The sequence below is a fragment of the Amblyomma maculatum genome, chromosome 6 (genome assembly GCF_055883805.1).
Source record: "Amblyomma maculatum isolate TAMU_Amacu chromosome 6, ASM5588380v1, whole genome shotgun sequence".
Taxonomy (NCBI): Eukaryota; Metazoa; Arthropoda; class Arachnida; order Ixodida; family Ixodidae; genus Amblyomma; species Amblyomma maculatum.
In genome coordinates, this window is record NC_139349.1 from 133,707,405 (window position 1) to 133,730,364 (window position 22,960).

Here is a 22,960-nt window from a genome sequence, read left to right on the forward strand (position 1 = left end):
TTGAGAAAATGGTTCTTCGGTACGCATTTTTTCTGTAAGATCCGCACTGCGAAGATGTGTAGGCATGCGAAGCAAGTTATTGCAAATGTGTATGCTCGGAATAGAGCCTGTTTCCGCAGGAACCACTCGGCCACAAAACGAGCGCGTAGTGATACGCCTGCTTTTTTTTTTTTTTTTCTTTGACCCACGCTTCCCATAAACGGAAACTCCGAAATTACCCACCCGGGGAAATCGGCATAAATACCCCTTGACGGAAGCAACACACCACTTTGACCCACGCTTCCCATAAACGGAAACTCCGAAATTACCCACCCGGGGAAATCGGCAGCCGCCTTTTCCTTATCCTCCCCTTCACCTTTTACTTTCCTATCCTCTTTCTCACAACTCTCATGTCTTCTCCTCTTTGGTGTGTGTACAGCTGGCAAAAGCAAACCCTTTTATGTATTCTCTATCCTCAACACAATCGCCCTCCAAACTAAAGAGGGCGGACCGATGTAACAGGCCAGTTCGTGCAAAAACAGAAAAAGAACATTCTAAAACCATTCTTAGTAGCCCGGGGTACTAAGTTAGTAGTCTGGCGTCTTACCACTGCACCACCCCGGCGGGGCAACTGGTATTTTTGAAATTGAAACTTACGGCAGTAAAAACAATCACTGATTTCAAATCCCAATAAGTCGTGTGACGCGCCCAAATTAACAAGATAGAAATCAACTACGTACGTCCCTCTACCATTTGGTACACTATAAACGCTTCCTTATTAAGGCTATTATTTCACATGCAAATGAACACACTCGCCATAAAAGTAGTTTGAGTTCTAACTTCGTCAGCGCTGCTCATGACATCAAGCTAGAAATTTCGCGAAAAGTGTTGTTATAAATAGACGTGTCAAATGTTGCTCCTGATTGCGCAGACTATGAAGAGCCTAATCATTCATGTATGCTGAGTTGAATCTTTCGACCATGAATCTTGCTGGAACTTTGAATTACAGAAGGGGCGGTTGGCCAGGGACACACAGCACCCACGTCATCTTTCTGTCCAAAATCCAACTGTTCGAGGTCCCAAAGTGAGGAGCCTCGTTTTGGCGGGAACGTCAATTTCCCTTTCTCTAGCTAGCCCCTTAGGCAGCGACAAACAAGCCCAATCTCGGGTTAGCATTTTTTTTTTCGTCTCGCTTTGCAGCGAGAAGCCTGTGGGTCCTCTGTGCCCTGGGCAGATTGACAGCTCTAAAATTACAATCACAATTGATCATATTTTATGTTCCTGCACAAAGCTACCGCAACACACACAACAGCTAGTTTGGCAGGGGAGCCATTGCTCTCACTGAACAGTCACCTAGTTTCGATTTCGGCCCGAGATGGGATCGTAGATGACGAGCTGCCAGTTTGACAGGAATCAAAGGGAAAAGTATTACAGCATTTCCCATGACGTCATCGCAAAAAATGGGGAGCGTCGTGGGGCGACGCTGCCCGGTGCCCTGTCGTCGCATACGTAAGTTGACGTGTGAAGTGCTATCGCGATCTGTCATTACGTGACTATAGTGAGCTCGAATATTCTAGCACACTGTAGACGTGACCCTTATCATTTCCACTGCTTTGCTTCCGTCCGCGAGCAGCGTTTTCGCAGTTCGGATTTTCCACGAATAACACTTTCCTTTTGTTTTTATTTTTTGTCGCACAAAGCTTCTTAGCCAAACCCCGGTACCATGAATTGCAGTAAAACGCCGGAGGAAAGCAGGCTTTGAGGGACTGACTTGCATTGCCGCAAAGCAGGAATGAACGGGCATCCCGATCTTCTTAGTCCAACGCTGGTGCTGCGCACAGCGGTATGTCTGCTACACACAGTCTAGAGAAAAGATAGCCAGAGCTAATTAGTAACGTGCAGCAGCTTGAATGTATTCGTCGCTATCCTCTAGTGCTTTAGCGCGCTTTTTCGGCTTTTAACACGGGAGCACAGGGGCAGCAGTCTGAAAGATTCATCTGCATGGGTTGAAAGTAGCATGTTTATGAAGTTGTCATGAGTAAGTAAGCACGATCACTGAACCGCGTGTATATCATAATATCAAGTGGGACAGTAAGCACGGCAGTTCTTTAGTAAAACGCTGTAAATACAACGTCGAAGTCGTACCTTGCCACAAGTTTCTTGAGTCGGTGCAAAACGCCATGAAGGTAAGGTATGGCAGCCACCTTCTATCGCCACACTAACATCAACCTGTCTCGTGTTGCTTTTCCTCGAATGTGTTAAAACACGTTCTGACAGACGAGCGAGATGGACAGTTGGAAAGCCTACCGCCAACAACTTCGAAATTTATTGTGAAAATGCATCCTCAACACGGTGATGGCAAGACTTACGTAATGCGGACTTGATGCATGCGACCGCCAACCCATCCTTTACCAACCTCGAGTGGTGAAATTCAAAGCTAAGCAGAGGCTTCCCTGACCTGGGGCTGTAGCCCCAACACACGTGATTGTCTCCAAAGCACAGTTTCAAATCAAGAAACTGTATATGTTGATCTTTAGGAAACTCATACGTAAAACACAGGCCCTGACTTTGCTCTTTGAACATTCGTAACGCATCTTGCGCCAACCTATCAAAACCATCCTTATCCAAAAAAAGTAAGTAGCCATCAACGTAGCGAAACTACTATACCAAAGGCATCCAAACTTGGCTTCAATGCGGTGTCAACTTTAGACGGAAAAATGTCGCTGAGCACGGAAGCGACCTGCGATCCAATGTAGACCCCTGACTTCGGGAGGGGGGGATACGGGTGTAGTTTAAAAACAATTCTTTCGAGAGTTGGTTGAGGCGTTTTACATAGGTAAGGCTGAGGACAAGTGTGTGGCTAAGGCATTTTTTAGCCTTCGTTGTAAGAAATTCACTCTATTAGGCCTTGGCTTTGATTCTTCTTCTCCTCCTCCTCCTCAAATTCCTGCCATTTCACCGGTTGGGTTCTGCGCGCGGTTTTCAGAAGGAGTCTTCGTTGTCTTCTTTCCTTCAATAAATATTCAATTGTTAGACCAGCCTTGTCCTGTTCTCTTCGTAACCTGTGCCCATTATCAGGGATGTAGTAAGTGGGGCGGGGGGAGCCATTGCTTTCACCGAACAGCGAACTATTTACGATTTAGACCCTAGATGCGATTTATTCAAGGTGGATATCACACATTTAGTTACCAGTCAGGTAAGGGCCTTAACTTGTGCACAATGTTATAAGTGGTTAGAGGGGGAGCCATTGCGCTCACCGTACAGTCTAGCTAATTAAGATTTCTACCCAAGATGGATGTAGTTAGAGGGAGCCATTGCTCTCACCGAGCAGTGAACTACTTATGATTTAGACCCGAGATGGATTTAGTTACCAGTTGGGGTAAATGTGTTACGAGGGATGAAGTATAAGTGGGGAGGGAGGGAGCCATTGCTCTCCCCTTACAGCCTGCCGGACCCAGTATTCAAAAAGATAATACAAAACCTGAGATACAGGCAGCAGGGTGAATACGCAGCGCAGCAGACAGTTGGGCGAAAACAGGTTCGAGAAGGTCAGCATGTAAACAGGAGACTGGGAAGAAAGGTGGGAACGCAAACGCAGCGTGCGCCTTACTCACACCTCCTGCACGCCACTGTTAGTATCTACCCGGCGGCGGCGGGAAAACTCCGATGCGACTATTGCGGCCTACTAGCATGACGAACAAGTGTGGGTGAGGTACGTTATTATTAATAATTTTACCCTACCCCGTACTTATTTCCTTTTAAAGTCCACTCGCTCACTGTTTCTGCGAGCAGAGGATCTCTTGTTTTCAGGCCGCGGCTCGCACCATCTTTCCCTTCCTCTTTGTCTTATTTTTAATTATATAACCTCTTGGCTGCTACTACTTTTCACTAATAAGGCACTCAATCGAAACGTGCTGCAACATCACACGAGAATACGCCAAAACGAACAAAATGATCAAAATTACAACTGATACTTCACAATCTTTTGTTGAATAAATACCATGCTATAGGTACAAAAAATCATCCAAAAAAAGCAGCGAGGACATAACAAAAATAACAGAGGGAAGGAAATACCTCAAATATCAGTTTCGCTCGCCCCCCCCCCCCCCCCCCCCCCAGTATGCAAAAAAAAAGACTTCAATTATAGCACATTGTAAAATATTTCTCGCGTGCTTTTTGCTCCGGAATATATTAATGAAGCATGTGGATACCAACTGCACAAAGAAATAGCGGACGGCAGAACCGAAGCTCGGTGGCTGCAGCGATGCAGTGAACGCATTTGAATGCCATTCGCCTGAAATCCCATTGTCAAAAATGGTCGTGAAATGGCTTCTGATACGAGTTTAAATACAGAGATGTGGAACTTTGTTTTTGATATGAATAATTGTTGCATTACATTTATTTCGCAACCAATCATAAGCCAGGTTTTTAACGTGTCACTTCCGTCGGTGGTTTCTTTTTTTTTAAACGGCAGTACCCGGGTTAGATTCCCGACCGCCAGTGGCTGCGTTTTGATGGAGCCTAAACGAAGAGGCCTCGGTGTGCTGCGCGATCTCAGCGCGCGTTAAAATCCCCAGGTGGTCGAAATTACTCCGAGGTTTTTTTTTTTTATTGATTGAAAAACTTTATTTGGTGAGGGTGTCTTCGCGGTTTCTCCTTTTGTGGAGCCTTCATCGCTGGCTGGTGTCCTTATTTCAAGGCTTAACTTGCTTTCGCCGCCCTTAGAGCACGCTGTATCAGACCTCGTTGGTTTTCACAGTGGTCGCTGGCCAGCATTGTATGTCAATCTTTTGGCACGCCCATGTTATGTCATACATCGTGTGTTTTTCCCCACACCACAGACATACGTGCGGTTATGCCGTCGGGTAAATAATATTTCGTACGTACAGATTCAGGAACGTCCCTGTCTGCAGTTTTCGCCATATACTCGCCTCTTCTTTGCTGAGATCTTTATGTGGCGGCGCGTATCTACGTCTTGCCCCCCTATAATATGCAAGTATCGCCGAGCACTCGCAAGGCACCGGCGTATAGGCTCCTCGAGACCGGATGGCCCCGGGAGCTCAGCACCGTACATATCATCGAGCTACCCGATCCGCCTCTTGGTTTTGCGCCCTTCCTGCGTGTGCCGGCACCCATATGATAGCTGTATAGGTCTTATCGCTCCTTCAGCGTTTCCAGTTTCTTCCCTGGCTTGGGATCATGACCACGTCCGCGTGCCTCCATTCCTCCGGCACCGTATCATCCGCCCAGTTCTTGTTCATCAGGTATGTGAGCTCGTATCGCCTCGTCATTCAGGTTCCGAATCATAGCGTTGGTAATCTTATCCGCCCCCGCAGCCGTGTTATTTTGAGCCTTTCTCATCGCTGCATAGACCTCCTCTTTAGTGATGGGTTTATCTAGGTACTCATTGTGAGGCTCTACTACGGCATCCTTTCGCTCTTAAATTTCTTCTCCATTCCTTAGTTGCCGCAACACTGTCTGCAAGTCTGGGTCGGACCCAAACATTTTCTTGCTTAGCAGCTCTGAAGTCACGCTCACTGCATTAACGTCGACGTCATCACTGAAGTCATCACGTTCGCTTGGAACGGCTGGCGACGATCTTGAAAGCATATCGGCCAGGAACAGCTGTTTCCCTGGAACAAAGTGAAGAACTAGGAAGCTCAGGAAAAATCGTTGCAATCTTGGTGGCATGTCACCAATGGCTTTCGAAGCAATTGCTATCAACGGTCTGTGGTTTCGGTGGCGGACTTGCGGCCGTAAACGAAATGAAGAAAAAATTTCACAGCCAAAAGTAATGGCCATTGCTTCTTTCTCGATTTGCGCGTATCTTTGTTCTGCCTCCGTCATTGTGCGTGATGCATAGGCGACCGGCCGCCAACTACCACCGTAGTTCTGCAGAAGGGCAGAACCAATCCCATTTTTCGAAGCATCAGCAGTGACCTTGGTCTCTCTTTAGCATGACCGAAAATGGCTAGCGAAGGAGTACCGCTCAATGCGTCACAGACAGCTTGCCATTCTTTACAGTTGTTTTCAGACCATTCAAAAAGGGCGTCTTTTTTAATGAGGCTTCGTAGAAGCGTCGTCCTTTCCGCTAGATGCGGTACATATTTCCCGAAGTAGTTCACTACCCCGAGCATTCTGTAAACGCTAGCTTTGTCCTTTCGCTGAGGCATTTCACCTAATAGTGCGGTCAGTGCGGGGTTGGGTCTTATTCCGTCTTTGTTTATGACGTCACCCAAAAAGTTCATTTCTGTGACACCGAATTTGCATTTCGCCGCATTGAGCGTCAGGACGGCCTTTTTGGCTAGTTGCAAGGCTGTATTGTGCTCTTTCCTTGTGCTCGCCCATGTCATCGACATAGATTCGGACCCCTGGAGCCTGGTCGATTATTTCATTCATTGTTCTCTGGAAAACCTCAGGCGCCGAAGCAATGCCGAAAGGAAGTAGCAAGAAACGGTAGCGCCCAAAGGATGTTCCGATTGTGCATACCTTTGATGTAGCTTCATCTAAGGGGATTTGGTGGAACTCCGAATGTGCGTCGATGAGAGAGAAAGAGGTGGCCCCGGCAAGCTCAGCCTCAATGTCATCTCGTTTAGGCATTTCATAATAATCTCGCTTTAGGCACTCGTCAACATATGCGCAATTTCCCATCCTTTTCTTCTTGCTGAAATAAACTGACTCACCCAATCAGTGGGTTCGCTGACTTTAGCCACGATGCCAGCCCGCTCCATTCGATCCAACTCTTCTCGCAGGGGCTCAAGCAAACGCCAACGGCACCCGTCGCACCTGCTAGAAATACCGGTGTTGCATCCTCGCGCAGAACCATGTGGTAAAAGCGTGCTAGGCAGATGCCCTGAAACAACTCGGGAAATTCCTTAACCACTGCAGTGCTGTTAGTGTGCACAGTGTTCACAGAACGCGACAACAGACCTAACGCTTCACTTGCAGACCGTCCCAATATGGCCTGGTTGCCCTTTTTTTTACAATGAACAAGTCGAAGTACCCCCTTTGGTCGTTCAAAACCACTTGGAGCGTAGCCACGTCGATGTGCTTTATAACGTCACCGGTGTGTGGGCGGAGTATGGAGGGGCTTGCTCTTAAACCAGACTTCGCTTTGAGCCTTTGAAAAACGTAGTAAGGCAATAGATTCTCTTGCGGGCCTGTGTCTACTTTCAGAGACACTACTTGGGAAGCCACTCTCGCGTGAATGACCCAATCAGCTCTGTTGCCTAAGCTGACGTCGAGCATTCGAAAACCTTCCTGCTAGCCGCGTACTTCGCTTACTTGAGGCACGTTTTTGCAACAGGGCCGAAAAATGGTTAGAGCCACGGCACCGGAAGCATGTTTTGCCGAACGCTAGGCATCTGCCGCGTTCGTGGACGCGGTTACACTTAGAGCATTTGAACTGCCGGAATGTTTTTATCCGAGCCATTTTCTGTTCTCGTTGAGCCCCATCCTGCTCTGAACATTTTGCACACTGTTGAAACGTTGCCTTGCTGGCGCGTTTCAATTCATGCTGCTTGTTTCTCCGCTTGAGCCTATGTATTGTTTTGTTAGCGCATACCTCTTCTGCCTTGCAAATTTCCTCCACCCTCAGTAAAGCAAGGTGATTAACTTTCAGCATCTTAAAGCAAAGTAAAGTCCTTAACTTCCAAAGACAACCTGGTCCCTGACCATGGAGTCACTCCTGTGAAAAGCATTCGAAGGGTTCGCCCTCAGCTTGCGCTGACATACCGCTCGTACACTTCGTTTTGCTGCTCTTTGCAGTAATTCCTTGAACTTCTTTGTAACAGTCTAGGGCGTCTTCCTCGGCTACGGTGAGCAGCAGTGCGGTTTTGACTCGTTTCGTCCCCTGGTTCTTTCGTCGACTCCGTGGCCTGCAGGAAAAGCTCTAACCGCTGCTTGAAGAGGCTGCGGTTCTTCGCGGTGCTACCGGACAGCACCAGCGGCTGCGGTGGCTTCACTAAATCCATTGTGCGCTTCGATCAGCGCATTACTGCATACGTGAAAGCCATCCCACGTCTGACACCATGTTCCGGCGTCCGACAACGAACACGCAGCATGGAAGCAGCAAGAAGAGCGTTATTCGAGATTGCTTGCTGGTATATATAGCCTACAAGCGGCTGCATGATAACGGCCAGAGCGCATGCGCGACTGATGCATACACGACATAACCCACTGATGAGATCATTTATGACATACTTACGAACGGACCGCGATCATGAGCCATTAAAGGCTTTCGCCTTAATACGGTACTGGCGTGCACGCTAGTTGGTTAGATGACTCTGAAGTCTTCCAGCGCTGCATAGTTACTCACACAAACACACACATACACACAACAGATTGCAGCAAGACGTTCACAGCGATGGTGCGCTCACTACCACAACTAACTGGCTGTTATTTGTGATACGAAGAAAACACGAGAAAAAAGACATAAGAGCACAATAAGAAGAATAAAACAGATATTTCAGGAAAAATGCAGTATCCCTTCCTTCCTGCTGAGCGCCATAGACGAAACACACACGCATTCCTTTTCTTGACCCGAAATTATATTAAATGACTCATTAATTTGTCTTTTCAAAGTCTCAATGTTTACCCCTTGAGTCCTGTTGAGCGTTATCCGTTCCACAGCGAGAGCAATGGGTGGCCAGGTTTCCTGGAGCCGACAATGCTGCACACGCATTGCTGTGTTCTCTTAACATCTCATTGAGGCATCGGCCTGCCTGCCCAACTACTTCCCACATGTCAAAACAATGTTGTACACAACACAACTATCTCCCCTTGGCAAGGAACAGGTCACTCATTCCATCTTTTTGCTCCAGAACAATTCCTTCAAATTCAACATACAAGGATCAAAGGTATAGCTTCAACAGACCTAAAAAACGGTCAGTGCTCATTCCACTTCCATTTTGAAACTGCACTGCACCGTAAGTAAGCATCAGTTGCTTATTCGACAGCGAGGATGGCCATACGCTGTGCAATGCTGTAAAACATATATTTCGCGTCAACAGAGAAAAAACATCTGATGGGTGCCGCCCGTTATAGAAATTCAATCAACTCATCTGAATTTCTCACCGAAAGCGGGTCTTCTACTGGGAGACAATTCATGTATTTCTGAAGAAACAAAGCTACTACGCAGCACTGCCATGTGCGGCGGTCCTCAACGAGGACTCGGAAAGGGTATCCCTCCTTGTGGAGGCATAGCAAAGCAATCTCCTGAAAATCTTTCTCTTAGACTCAGACAATCCACCATCTATCCGCAATGCTACTGCAGACCCTCCTCGATGAATCTTGTGCCGTAGCCAAGCGTCCAAATACCGAAGTAAGGATCGGAGATGTCAGTCCTCAGTTCAGCTCATAAAAAGCACGAGTCCTCGCCTTCGCTTCTGCTATTAGAGAACATCTACTTGAAATGGAGACAATGAAAATATAAGAAGACCCGACGCACTCGAAATTTCATGAATGATCGAGAGGATCTCAAGCGAGGTAATATCCGGGGAGGGTGGAGAAAGGGGCCGCTAGTGTGAGTGAGAGGGGCAAAAAGACGAGGATGAAAGAGGACCTGGCTTACGGACCCGCGAGGAGCCACACAAGAGGCATCCGTGTAAACGACTCCATGGGTATTGAAGGGCGGACTGTGATGAGATGCGAGGCAGCAGCATGTCGGCGGCCAGCATACAGAACCGGCGTCATATTGGAGGAAGTGAGGAGCGGCATTCATGTAGAAGGTCAAGAAGTGACTCGCGGTGGGGCGGCAACAGAATGGACAAAAAGGTCCCGCTGCAGCGGATCGGAAGCCACGCGAGTTGGAGTCAAAGCGTCAACTTTGAAAGCAGGGAATATACGGAAGTTAGCAGCCACCGGTGGGGAAGAAGTTGGCAGAAGGACTGACTGGATGGGGGAAATGTTAGCCTGGTTGAGAAGCTAGTGTCCATGATCTGTGCCGGAGACGCGAGTTATCTGTCGGTCGCGGTTACCTTTCCTCTACGGCACTTCGCTCAGTGCACGTGCAACCCTCGAACCTATACATACACCACTCCTTTGAACATACAATACTCCTTCATGGGAAGAACAGTTGATTTGAGGTAAGCTCAAATCAACTCCAAGAAGGTATTTACATACACTCCGGCTGAATTCTGGAAATCCAGATAGTCTCTTTTCATAGTTTTTTTTTTCTAAAGGGATCATCAAATGCACTTCTTTGCTGAGATGCTTGACCAAGTATCCCGAGATTAGCATCTGCCATGTATATGTTTCTGATAAAATTGCGCGGAAAGGTTTATCGGGTGAGTTTTTGCACTGAAGAACACCGACAAGGTGCCTTGGTTTGTATCCTTAACCTTGAGGCGAAGCTGTCTCAGGTCAGCTTCCTCGATAATCCGTACAACCTTCCTCGTAGCAGCTCTAAGTCCTTAGGTTGCACTTTACGTAAGTGCTGCCAGAGACTTGATCCGAAAGGCATAGCGATTCAAATCTCAATTTGTATCTTTCGTGTTCTTTTATACGGTTCAAACAGTCAATCCCTTCAGCCGCAATTCGGCTGGCCTCATTTTTCTTCATCAGCTTTTTCTGCGACATGTCCTTACAATGGCGAGCTTCCCTGCTGCGTCAACTTCCGTTGCATAAGCAAAATAGTGTGTATTACCAACGGTAACTACAGGATTTTGTTCGCGCTGAAACGCACTGCTTTTTGGTGCAATTTGATTATGTGGGGCGTTGGCTTCTATTGAGATATTAACTGCTGGATGCAATCCTTGGCAGTACCATGTTGATTACTGAGAACGCCAACTATCCGAAGATGACCTTTCTGGTCGTTGTTTGCCTTGACCGCCGAAGTCAAGCTTGATGTTCACGCCGCCAGACGGTGGATGTACGACGAGGAATATTTTTTTTTTTTTCAGAGAATGGATACATGCCTGCAGACTGAAAATCGTTACTACCAGTTGTAGCGTCTTCGTTTGTTCTCGAACCGTATTGCGGTACGTGGTTTCAAGCGCGCTGTCGTCCGCGTATACCCATAGGCCATCAATTTTGTCCACTTACCATGCGATATTCGCCATGGCGATGTTAAATAAGATGGGGGGGGGGGGGGGAATGACTGACTGAGCCTTGAGACAAACCCATGCGGTTTATAAAATGTTGCGCAGTGTGGTTGGTATCGATTTGAATGTCACAAGTTCTGTTACTCAGGATGGATTTCACAAAGTTGATGACTCGGGCTCAAACTCCGGTGTGGATGAGCGCGTCGACAATGGTTTGATGACTGATGGTGTCGAACGCCTTGTGTAAATGAACAGCTACCAGTATGTCGGGACGGCCTTTGCACCATCGGCGTGCTCTGTTCAGGATTGGAGGTCTCAAGGTAATGTTTGAGTGCTTTCATTGTTGTGGTAGAGAGCCCGTATGCAAGTGCTGGTCGAGTAGGTGTGCCGAAGGTCCGGAGCATGCTCAAAACTATGTCATCTTTGCCAAGACACTGTTGTTTTTCACTTGTGGAAGAGCATATTCAAATTTGGACGTGCTAAAGGGGGCGTTAATGCCAGTAGAGTCTGTGGATGGAACGGGGCCATAGGTATCTGTCTGGCGGGGGGGGGGGGGGGGTGAGGCGGGTTGCGTAAAGAAAGTGCGGGCTGCCTCTTTCTTGTTCAAGCTCGGTAGCAGTTTAAGTGCCGATGAGAAGGGGTTCTTCGTTATTTGCGATTTGGCATTGCCGTTCCTGGCCCGCAGTACCTGGCCCCAGCCCTATTGTTTCAGGGCCACATCGCCAATCTTAGCTGACGACAGCAACGGAGTTGAGTCCCAAGGTGGCGAGCTCTTGGCAGACAACGGCTGAATTAGGGGAACGTCCGTGTGGTGGCCGTCGGCCAAATGTGGCGGCAAGGTAGGGGAAGCGATGGCCTCGAGTTCACGTCGGATGATACGGGTTACATTTTCGGTCGACGTTGGCTGGTGTTGGGACGGCAAATCCTGACCCGAAGATGTCGGAGCAGTATTTAGAAGGCGGGAAAATGAGTGGGCTATGCGACTTTTGGCGTATTCAAAACGGCGGCATTCTTTGATGATGGCATCAACTGTGTTGCAGTCTTTGTACACAATCAGGATGTTTGCGATGCCCTTCACGATATGACCAACTTTGGTGGACTCCGGCATGTTGTGGTCTACTTTGTGGCAAAGAGCGAGGACGTCCTGGATATAGCCACGTATGATTCGGTAGCTGTCTGGAGACGGGTCTCGAGGGTTCGCTGTGCGGTAAGCTCCTCGACAAAGGGGATTTCCAAAGAGTTCGCGGAGCTTCTTTTTGCAAGTATCCCAACCGGTCAGCTGGTCTTCATGAGTCTCGTACCAGGCGAGCGCAGTGCCCTCGAGGTAAAAAACAACATTCGCTAGCCTGAGGGTGGGATCCCAGCGATTATAGATAGGTGCTCACACGTTCGTACTTGCGTATCCGTTCGTCCGCGTCCGTAGTGCCGGTACCAGTGAAACTGCCAGGATCGCGCGGGTGGATGAGGATGACCGATGGCAAGGCCCCCGTTGGTGTGGGGATGGTACCTTGAGGCATCTTTGGGCAGGAAAGCAGAAGATGCTGCAGCACGCAGGAGTTCCGTCGTGCGGAGGCTGACGCCGGGATCAATGGCCGTACCTCCACCAAGATGTTACGTGGAAACTTGATGTATTTACAGTATATTTACAGCACAGCTTGAACTGGCATAGCAGTGAGCAGCAACACGGAACAAGCCCCACCTCGTCGTCATCACCTTGTCCTGTCCGCGAGGCAAGAGAAGGACGCACTTCGTCGTCGTCATCGCGTAACAATATTGTTCGAGAGCCAGGTCAGATCCCGCGACGTATCATGTTGGCCAGGATACATGCCTCGGATAATCGGTGTCCATAGCCAAGGATGAATCCCACTGCCTCTGTGGCTGCGTGTGACATGCAGACGTGTTCCGAGAAGACTGGAGCGATTGTAATCCCATGTTTGATGCTGCGCGTTGAACCCGCCACTGAGCTTCTCGTCTTTAGGGTGAGCGTCGCGAAGTTTTCATATCTAGTCAAAACTAACTTCTTGGGGTTTGGATCGGACGTATGCGCTGAACAACAAGGTGGGTGTTTTCGTAACCAGACGTAAGCGCAACACTTGTAGTGACGGAGTCCAGTGGAGAGGTTTCATTTGTTTCTTGAAGGAAAATATAATGGCACCACCGGCCGGTTTCACGGCGCCACCACTGCCGCGGTGCATGCTGGTGCACGTAATCATCCGGCTGCTCCAGCCTCCCGGAGTGCCTGCGCGCCACTTGTCTGAATGATTTTTAGCTCATGTGTGTGCACGAGTTCATCGGGAAAATTTACCTTTTATGTTCCTGTATGTTATACAATCAGCATAACAGACAAATGACTCAGGCTTAATATATAAGAAATATCTTATATAGCTCGTTTGGTGTAAAAGCCGTCGGCATTGTCGTCGTCGTAGTAGTAGTAGTAGGTTGCGCCGCGTGTCGGAATAGTTGGGGGACGCGTAAAAAAATCGTACAATGGTAATTTGTCATTCTAGTTATTGATAATTGATTGATGTGAGATAAGCGATGACGAGTAATTCTAGTTATTGATATATGATTGATGTTAGATAAGCGATGACCAGTAATTAAAATCATTGTATTTAATTGGATAATTGATGAATTAATGAAGGAAAAACGAAAACGAATCGGAAAGGTGGTTGGTTCAAAGAAGTGAGAATGCCGAGAATTAAAAAGCAATGATTGATCCTAACTACAAAAAGCAAGCATTAGCTTTTGATTCTTAGTGTCCTGACTCCTTTAAAATTTATCTTGTCAAACTGCTTTTCTTTTTTCTGTTTAATTCCGTGCATATTTGATTCGAATAATTTTAACTCATCATCGCCTATATAACACACCAATCAATCATCGATCACTATAGGTAATGTGCGGCGAGTTCGTGTAGAGCGCAGGTTACAACAGTGCAAGTGCATATATGCTCACGCTGGCCAGCTGATTACTACTTACATGGCAGCGGAATAACTTCAGAAAACCAGCGCATGCGTAGATCGGTCGGTGGGATCGGTCTATTCGGGGGCACCTATGCGCTCAAACAAGAGGTTGAGTTCGTGCGCACGGGCTGCTAGGCTTCGGCAGTTCCACTAAAGGACATTCAGGTATGGTTTCGATTGAGGTGATGGGCATATTAATTGGTAGGGCAAGGCGGACGTCTATCGACCACAGCAATGTTGGGACGCTTTGGTGCGGGAGGGGGGGGGGGGGGGGCGTTTTCGGAGCATCTAGGCGTTGTGCAAGGTAAGCCTGGTCAGTCCGTATGAGCTGTTGGTCGCCTGTGATTTGCGATTGAGCATTATTGAGTTGCTTGAGTAGGCTGCTGATTTTATTGAGGATGATAAGCTGCGTCATGACAATTACTAGTTGTGTTAAAATCTTTTCTTTTGTGGCTTGTTTTGCCTAGCAAGCTTCAACTCGTTTCGTGAGAGCGGCGAGTGCTGGGGACACTGTGTCTACTGACTATTCATCTGCGGTGCGGAAGGAGATGCTGTCGGGTTTTGCGGAGTGTCTGGCGTTGGACACGCTATTGAAGAAAAAGGCTGAGAAGGCGAGGATGTGCCAAGCAAAGGGGTAAGGGTTTTTTTTTTTTTTTTATACGGAGGCATGACGAAGTTTCGTCTTTCACCTGCTTGGCTTCGAAAAACTGTTGGAACGCTAAATGCTAGAAGAGCATGAGGGAACGCGCGCGTTGGAAATCAGCTAGCGCTTTGACAAGCACCTTGTATTGATGAGATGCGACCGGCAAATCCGATGGTTGCAATGTATGTTGCGAGTTACTTGAGGGGTTTCTGTACCAGTTTTCAGGCGTGACTCCTTGAGAGCTGTCTGGGTGAGGAATGCGGTTGTGGTTACGATATAGAACAGGTAGTCTCAGTGGAGCCGGTGTCGTGGCCAAGGTCATTGCTGTGTGACCGAGCCTGCGTTGGTGGAGGGACTGACGGATTCTCAGAGGGGCATGTTGTGCATCTAACAAGACGGTCCTATACATTACACCTAACGCTAGATGCATGCCACGTCTCCTGTGTGTGCAACTCCAAAACGCCCGCATACCGCGGCGTTCGAACAGAACGCTTGCAAATGTGAGAATGAAGGCACACAACAGGGCGATATTCGAACGCGTATGCCTGCATCGAATCAATTAAATCTAGGTGTAGTGGGGTAACTGGGAAAGAATGTGGTGTTATAGCATCGTTTATGAAAAAACGCAAAAAGCCATTGCTGACTTCTTTGTAAAGTTGTGAATTTAGGATTTTCTTTTATTGTAGATGTGCTTGAATAACCTGCATAATTGGCGTGTAATGAACCAGCTGGCTGTGCTTGACTGGTTTATGGGGGCTTCAATGTTCCAAAGGGGCCCGACCCCTTGCCTACAGGGCGGCGTATTCTATTCGCTGCTTTACGGTCACTGCCACCTCTGGGCTCCACCAAGTTTTTGCGCTGCGATGTCCTTTAAAGTCTGTTCACTGCGTGCCTTTAGCCGATTCCTCATCTCGGCTATGATAGTTTTGTCAATGTCTCCACTCTACCTCTAGGTATTTGGCTATCTCTCGTAGCTCAAAGTGGAATCTTGTTGGGCTGCTTAGTCGTGGTTTCTGGGACCGTTCCCGTCTGCAGTGTATGTGCCCAAACACCATTCGCAAGCACACGTGGTAACTGCCCCCAGATTTCTTTCTCTAATCTCGAGGATCCCTGGGCGCCTTTCTGTCATCAGACAGAAGTGTATGGACTGCATCTCCCTACTCTCCCAGATTGCACGTCCCTCAAATTTGGCCGAACCGTTCACTATAACAAGCCGCTCCCCTTCCACCATTTTCAATAGTAGGCTCTCGCAGATGGTAGCCGGCAGCTGACACGGCCAAACACTGATTCTTCAACGGTTTCTGCGACTTGACGACACCACTTATAGTGACATCAGAAAGAAAGTTGAGGGGAGCTGGCAACTCGGGTCGCTCATTTGAGGTGGGAAGGTGGAATATTGGCCAACCTTCCAGTGCTTTCTGTATGAAGTCCCCGACTATCATCACATCCGACTGCTCGTGAAACTCGCGCATATCCTGTGCGAGGCATTTGTACAGCCTACACTATAACGCCCCCAGATCATGTAACTGCTAATGCAACTGGAATATCTATCCTAGTTCCCGTCAACCAAATATGTTCCTAGTACGGTTGCCGAAGAATAAGAGAAGGCCTGTGCGTGGCCTCTTTCAACACTCCTACGTCACGACAATGAGGTCTGGGGAGAGATCGCCGGCGGCGAACGCAAACATATGCAAAGGCGAACTGGAACGACTCGGTCTGACCTGCGATCACGGTGTAAGGAGTAGTTGCCTGCGGTAAAGCTATACTCGTATCCGGCCACAGGTGTGCGCGCGGGCCCGAAAGAAGCATTTATCAATTGATGTATCATCCTTGAACGGGCTGACAAGTATGGACAGCCAGGTTCTCAAGAAAAAGTGAACTCCCTGATTTATTACTCGAACCCAAAGGTACAAAGGGGTTAGGGCACAAAGAGGGTAAGGCAAACAAAACCACGTGACACTGAGCAGCACTCAGATAACGTGAAGCCCGCGATCTGACATGACACATCCTCCGGCTCAACAAAAGCGCCGTTTTCTGTGCGCACATAAAAGGCTGACGGCCCGTCCGGTCCAATCACATTTCCTTTCCATGCTCAGGACTTCCCATTCAAATGTACCACATCGTTGCGTGCGGTACTGGTGTACGTAGCCGCCTCCCTTGCAGCCCTCTAATAGAACATGCCCATCTAGAAACACTCTTTTGCCGCTTTCGTTTTTATCAGAATCCGCTTCACGATTTGTACGCCCGTTACATTAGGGATATCTTGCTGGATGTACCATGATTGAAATCATAAAGCTGTGAAATAAGAATGAACTCGTGGCTGCTAAACTATAAAACGTCATCCTTGAATACGTCCATGAGCACCATGCAAACCGTCTGCACGTCTACACCGACGGCTCAGTGAACGCCGTGAGTTCAGGCTCCATGGTCATCCCCGCAATGACTACAGAAATTAAAGTTAGGACAACTCACCAGACTTCTTCGACTGGCAAAGAACTAACCGCTCTGTGTCGCAGTTGGGCATATCAGTCAGCGCAACCCCCAACAATGGTCTATTTTCAGATTCCCAAGAAACACTGCAAATCCTTACAAGCTGCTCTTCGCCGTTGAGCCCAGGAGCCACTCGTCACGGAAATACGAGAACTCCATCACTATGTCATCAATAAAGGACACGACATCATCTCCAGGACACAGCGGCATAGCGGGCAATCTCCGCGCGGACGAGGTCGCGTAAGCCGCCAACCCGATGGCGATCGTGTGTCGATCCCTTTTGCCAGAGCAGACGCAGCGGGCAGGCTTCGCGCACAGCAGGCTCTGCCGTGCACTGGAGCGTCTAAATGAAGATTCTAGGCCACTGACGGCGGCGATCGTCAGCAATGAAGGCCTCCCATGCACTGCTCCGCTTCTTGAGAACCACGGGCCAGCACGTTATCTTGTGATTTTTCCGCACGCTATACTTAGTACATATTCCTGCAACCCCCTTTTATCCTTCACCTTCATATCAACTCACCCCCTTCCCCCAGTGCAGGGTAGCGAACCGGTTTCTTCTTCCGATTAATCCCCCGCCTTTCATCCTCCTACGTGACATAGTCCGCCGTCCACTCATTGCGCAGCAATGTCACCTGCCAACTACCACCTTGTATTGCATTGTAAGCATAACCTTCATAGATCATGATGCTGTAAATAATAAAGTTTGCAACAAAACGACCAAATAATCGAAAAGAGCTTTATATGATGTTTGCGTCTCGATATTGACCAGTTATCCGCATACTTTTCGTAGATGGTGGTGTGGAATGGATCTAACATAAAATATAGACCACATACCATAACGAATTGGATAACGGTATGGTTGCTGCGGTTAATAAACTCTCGTTTTTCTCATTTCCTATTTAGTGAATCTAATTTACTACGCGGAAAAAAGAATTTCCACTGCAAATATGTCATCTCGCAAACCATGCTTGCATCCAGGTAGTTTTTCTGTACACGCAACCTAGGCGTTATATGCCTAAAAAACTGCAACGACGTCCTGCTTCAAATTCACGACATCCGCTTATTTTAACGTCGGAAGGGTGTCGTGTGCGATAATCGCGTGTGCTCGCACGTGCATATGCCGATCATGCAGGACGATGTCTTAATCGCCGACTGCGTGAGCATGAATTTAACAGACGACTTACGCATTTAACTCGCCAAATATATTGTTATATACAACACCTCATTTCATATATGGACGCCCTCAATACCGTCTCCTTTGCGACAACCGGCTAGAATCTATCTTCCTATTCTGCGCTCGCCCATCGCGGTGCACATCGACACATTTCTTCCGTTTTCAACCAATCGTGACGACCTCTGCCTTGACGCGATATGTTGTTTCCAGTAATGAAAAAACCTTTATTTTATGTACAAGGCTGCAACTCAGCCAATGGCCGAGAGCATTGAATGCTTCTCGCGTTACCGTCGCTCATAAGAAACATGAGAGGAGCTTATTGCACAATGGGGAAGATAAGTAGAAAGAAGAAAAAAGAAAAAAAAATTTGGGCAATGCTTCTTGCGGCATCAGCGGCACCGAAACCGTTCATAATAGCGTGTCTTGAAGACAACCACAGTGCGGCAGCCCCGCTGTAGTTCCTCCTGCAGGCTGTCGACGGAGCAGGACGATTCGAGTGCGCTCACTGTCCACTTTGTTTTGTCCACCAGGTGCCGCCACGCTGGTTTCGGCCAACGCACACACTCCACCACATCCACGCGCGCGTGCCAGAGGGCATGCAACGCAAGCACTATCCCAATGTCTCGTCACACAAGAGGTCTGGACATGTAACGTCCAAATCCGTAGCGAAAAATCCCCAGAAGATGTGCGCCGTGTTGCATTCCATAAAGACATGTTGAGCGGTTTCCCGTCGGCCACACAGGAGACAGTTTGCGCCCCATGGTAGGAAGAAACCCCGCTCTTCTTGATGGGCTTTCACGGGCAAAACTCATGAGTGGAAACAGAAGAAGAAATCCTTAAAGTCTGTTGGAACGGGCAGATGTCTTGCCCACACCTATGAGTGGTTTGGAGGTTGTAGAAATTGTGCTAGCAGGTCCCAGTAAAGCTTCCTCGGTTTTACTGCGAGCAGGTACTTCAGGAGAAAAGCCCTTGCAGCAGCGCCAGAGACTGCGGTACCTCCTTGTAGAAAGATGTGGCTCTCATGCCGTGACATGTTGGCTTAGTTGCGGCCAACCAAGAAGCCAAGTGCGCCGAGCCGAGACACTGAGTAGCGGCGCGAAGAAAATTATATTTTTGGTTTCGAAAGAAAGAACCTTAAGCTCTACGTTCACTAGGCCCAGTCCGCCTCGCTCCATGCTCCAGAAAAGATTGCTTCGGCGCATGGGCTCTGCCGTAGAGCGCCAAATGAAGACTGCCCATGATCTGTGTAGCCTGCCCACAGAGCCCCTGTCGATTGTGGTCGCTCTGGTTGAGTATTGTATACCGCCGGGTAAACCACCGCGTTGCATTCATAGGCTCTCGCGAACATGGCTATGTGTCTTGGCCGCCATGGGTCTAGCTTCCCTTCAGCGGCAGCTAGTTTGAGTTGCAGCCTGTTCATGATCGGTTTCCCCATGTCGAGACTGACGCCTAGGTACTTATCAATTTTTTCGGTCCATTCTACTCCAAAGAGTTGGCGGGGCTTCCCTCTCCAGTCTCCTAACCAGGCACCTTGCGATTTTTCTAAATTTAGTTCGGCTCCAGAAAATTCACAGAAGCAGCTTGGCAATCGAATCACCCACTTACTTGTTGCTGGGATGTGCAAATGGAGGCTGCGTCGCCCGCGTATGCGAGGACGCGCAGTTCTTGGCCGCCAAGATCTAAACCCTTGATGGTTTTAGACGCAAGTACCATGCGACACAGAGGTTCCAAATAGAAAGTGAAGAGAACATGGTGATATCGGACACCCTTGTCATACCGATCTATTCACCTGTATCGGCGTGCCTACCGTTAAGGACGATTGAAGTACTGATGTCAGTGTAACGAGTTTTGAGCGAATTTATTATGTCGTCGCCTACTTCGCATTGCTCAAGGAGACAAAAGAGGAAAGCCCGGTGATCCTGATCAAACGCCTTCCTCAAATCAATTTGGAGAACGGCCAAAGGACGGAGCCCTACTGATTGGTAAGCTACGTCGGGGGTCGATTCAGGGGAAGGTTTCTTAGGAATGAGGACTAAATTGAAGGAGGGAGAAGTTTTCGTTTTCTTATATCCTCGAAAACCTCAGCTAGTATTGGGCTGAGTTCATTCCTAAAGCATTGGTAAAATTCGGCGGCTATTATGCCGTCCGGTCTGGGTGCTTTGTTCTTAGGGAGCTTCGCAATTACGCGCTCTATTTCGTCGGCAGTCAATGAGGAGTTTTTTGCCTCCCTAATCTCCTGAGGAACTTTGGATAGTTCTCTCAGGACGTCGGGTGGCACGGGATCCAGCTTTCCGGCCTGGAAAAGCTTGCGATAGTATTCATCCAATGTCTATGTCACTTCGCCGTGCCCTCGCGCAACGTCGCCGCTGTGAATAACCTTTCGTATACACTGACCCGCGCAGCATTCTCCCGTTCGAAGGCACTAAAGAGTGTTTTGAGGGCTGCGCCTCGTACTACACTCTCTGCTCCCAACTGCGGATGAGTGCGCCCCAATAACGCCGTTCCAGTTCCGATCGAAGTTCCTCTTTAACTTTCCGAATGTATTCACAAAATTCTTCCGGCATCTCTTCGTTGGCCCCGACAAGGCCCTGAAGCTCTGTGAGGTGCCGGAGTTTAGCTTTAGCGGACGCGGCAATTTTTGTTCCGATCTCTGTGGCAATGGTTTTGAATTGTTTTAAACAACTCCCGTATTGCATTAACCGAACCAGACTTAAGCCTAGCAATCGCCACATTAAGAACTCGTCGTTGCAAAGGATAGTAGAGTTGCAAAGGAGAATTGCATAGTAGGGTTGCAAAGGATAGTAGAAGCATCCAGTGTCTTTCCACTGTTTTTACTATTCGGCATGTTCCGGTACCCAGCACGCACGAGAAAAGGCCATGATCAGAGAAACACACCAGGAGCGACGGCGTAGCTGCGGACGCGATGGAGCGTCTCACCGCAGACATAGATGCGATCGAGGCGAGCCTGCGCTGTGCCGCGCCAGCGGGTGTAGCGCGCAGTCGAGCTGTTCGTCCGAGAGCCACATCCACCAGGTCAGAATCGCGCAGGACCCCTTCTTAACACCCGCGCCGACGCATCCACACCGCCATCCCCGCCCGCTCTATCACTTGCGCTGAGTACGCAGTTAGTCACCTCCGAAGTATACGATTCCGGAGACAAGAAGAAAAGAACGGAGAGATCGAAAGAGCTCGGACCTTGCCGCTGTCTCATTTGGGGTGTAGACACACACAAAGCGAGTCAGCTCCCTCCCCACAAGGGAATCAAAGAGACAAAAGCACGCGTCCGCTCCCAGCTCACAGTCAACAATGGTGACGTTATCTTTTTTATAACGAGAATGGCGGTGCCTCCTGCTCTTGAAATCGTGATTATATGAAAACACCAAAATTTGGCTCCAATGTAACGAAAAAAGAATTTAGCATCATCTGCGCTTAAAAGAAAAAGATAGCTCGTTGATTTAATTATTGAAAACAGCGTCGACGCTGCTCTTTTACAAGAGACCAAAATTTCGATATGGTCTCTCGTCTAAGGTGGGCTTGAGATCGTCTATCTGCGGCCTATTTCTTCTCAAGAACTCTTCAAAGACCGCTGTGATGGCCACCGACATCATCACTTCGCTTTAAGCGGTACGGCCTGCCTTCGGCCTTGAGTCAGGTGCTGCGCGCAACTGGTATCAGGACCTACTGGCTCGTTGCATGCATGGGGCGAGAATTCGTGACGTCACTTACCACTTTGCACGTATCACCACAACTGGGCGTCATTGCACCGGGGACTGAACTCGCGCGTCGCTAATTCATTGCCATATATATGACTCGCGAGAGACAGCGTACCGGTGGGTAAGACAAATAAGCAGAATTGGGGAATTAGAAAGGGGAGGTCGGGAGAGCTCGAACCCTACCGGCAGCTGACATTGGACCATGGTGCAACCCCGTCTTAAGTTAAATAAAGCTTAGGAACATTACGAAGATACCGGATGGGAGATGGTGAGACAAGGGTGGAAGTTCGACCGTAAAAGTGAAGAGATCAACCCGAAAAGCAGAAAAACAGTAGTGTGCAATTGATGAAATTAGCGGCGCTATTAACGCACAACGTTAAAGGTTAAATTCAGCTACAAAGCCGAAGCCGCAGGGCCACGTGTCAAGAGATGGGTTGAGATTGGTCGGGAGGATCATGGTGTCACACGTAGTTTAAAACATGACTAAAACGTGGTTAGGATATGTAAGAGTTTAAAGTAAATTAATTATGTTGAAAAGAAACAGGCCGAGTTAGATGAGGAAGCAAACCGTGACCCCTGCACTACGACCCGGACATGCTTCCTTTCTTATCCTTCAAGGCAGATTCGTTGAATTTGGCTAAAAGTTCGTTTTTTTTTTGTTTATTTTCGTAGTAAATAAATGGAAAATATAAAAAGTGAAAATGTTTGTGCAACGATACGCAAAGAGGAAGCCAAGCTACTGAAGGGCTTCATTAACGCTACCGCGTTAAAGCCTTAAATCCGAGTTTAAGGTTTGCCTGAATTTCTTGTGTGCTTTTCCGCCTATCCTCTGACGCTACGTTGACGTAAAGAGTGAGTGTCAGGGAACGGTGTATTCACTGTAGCCGCACTTTCCGTTTCCGAGCATCTTATATTGTTGAGTAAACGCTGCTTCGTGGTTTTTTTTTTAGCTATTTGTC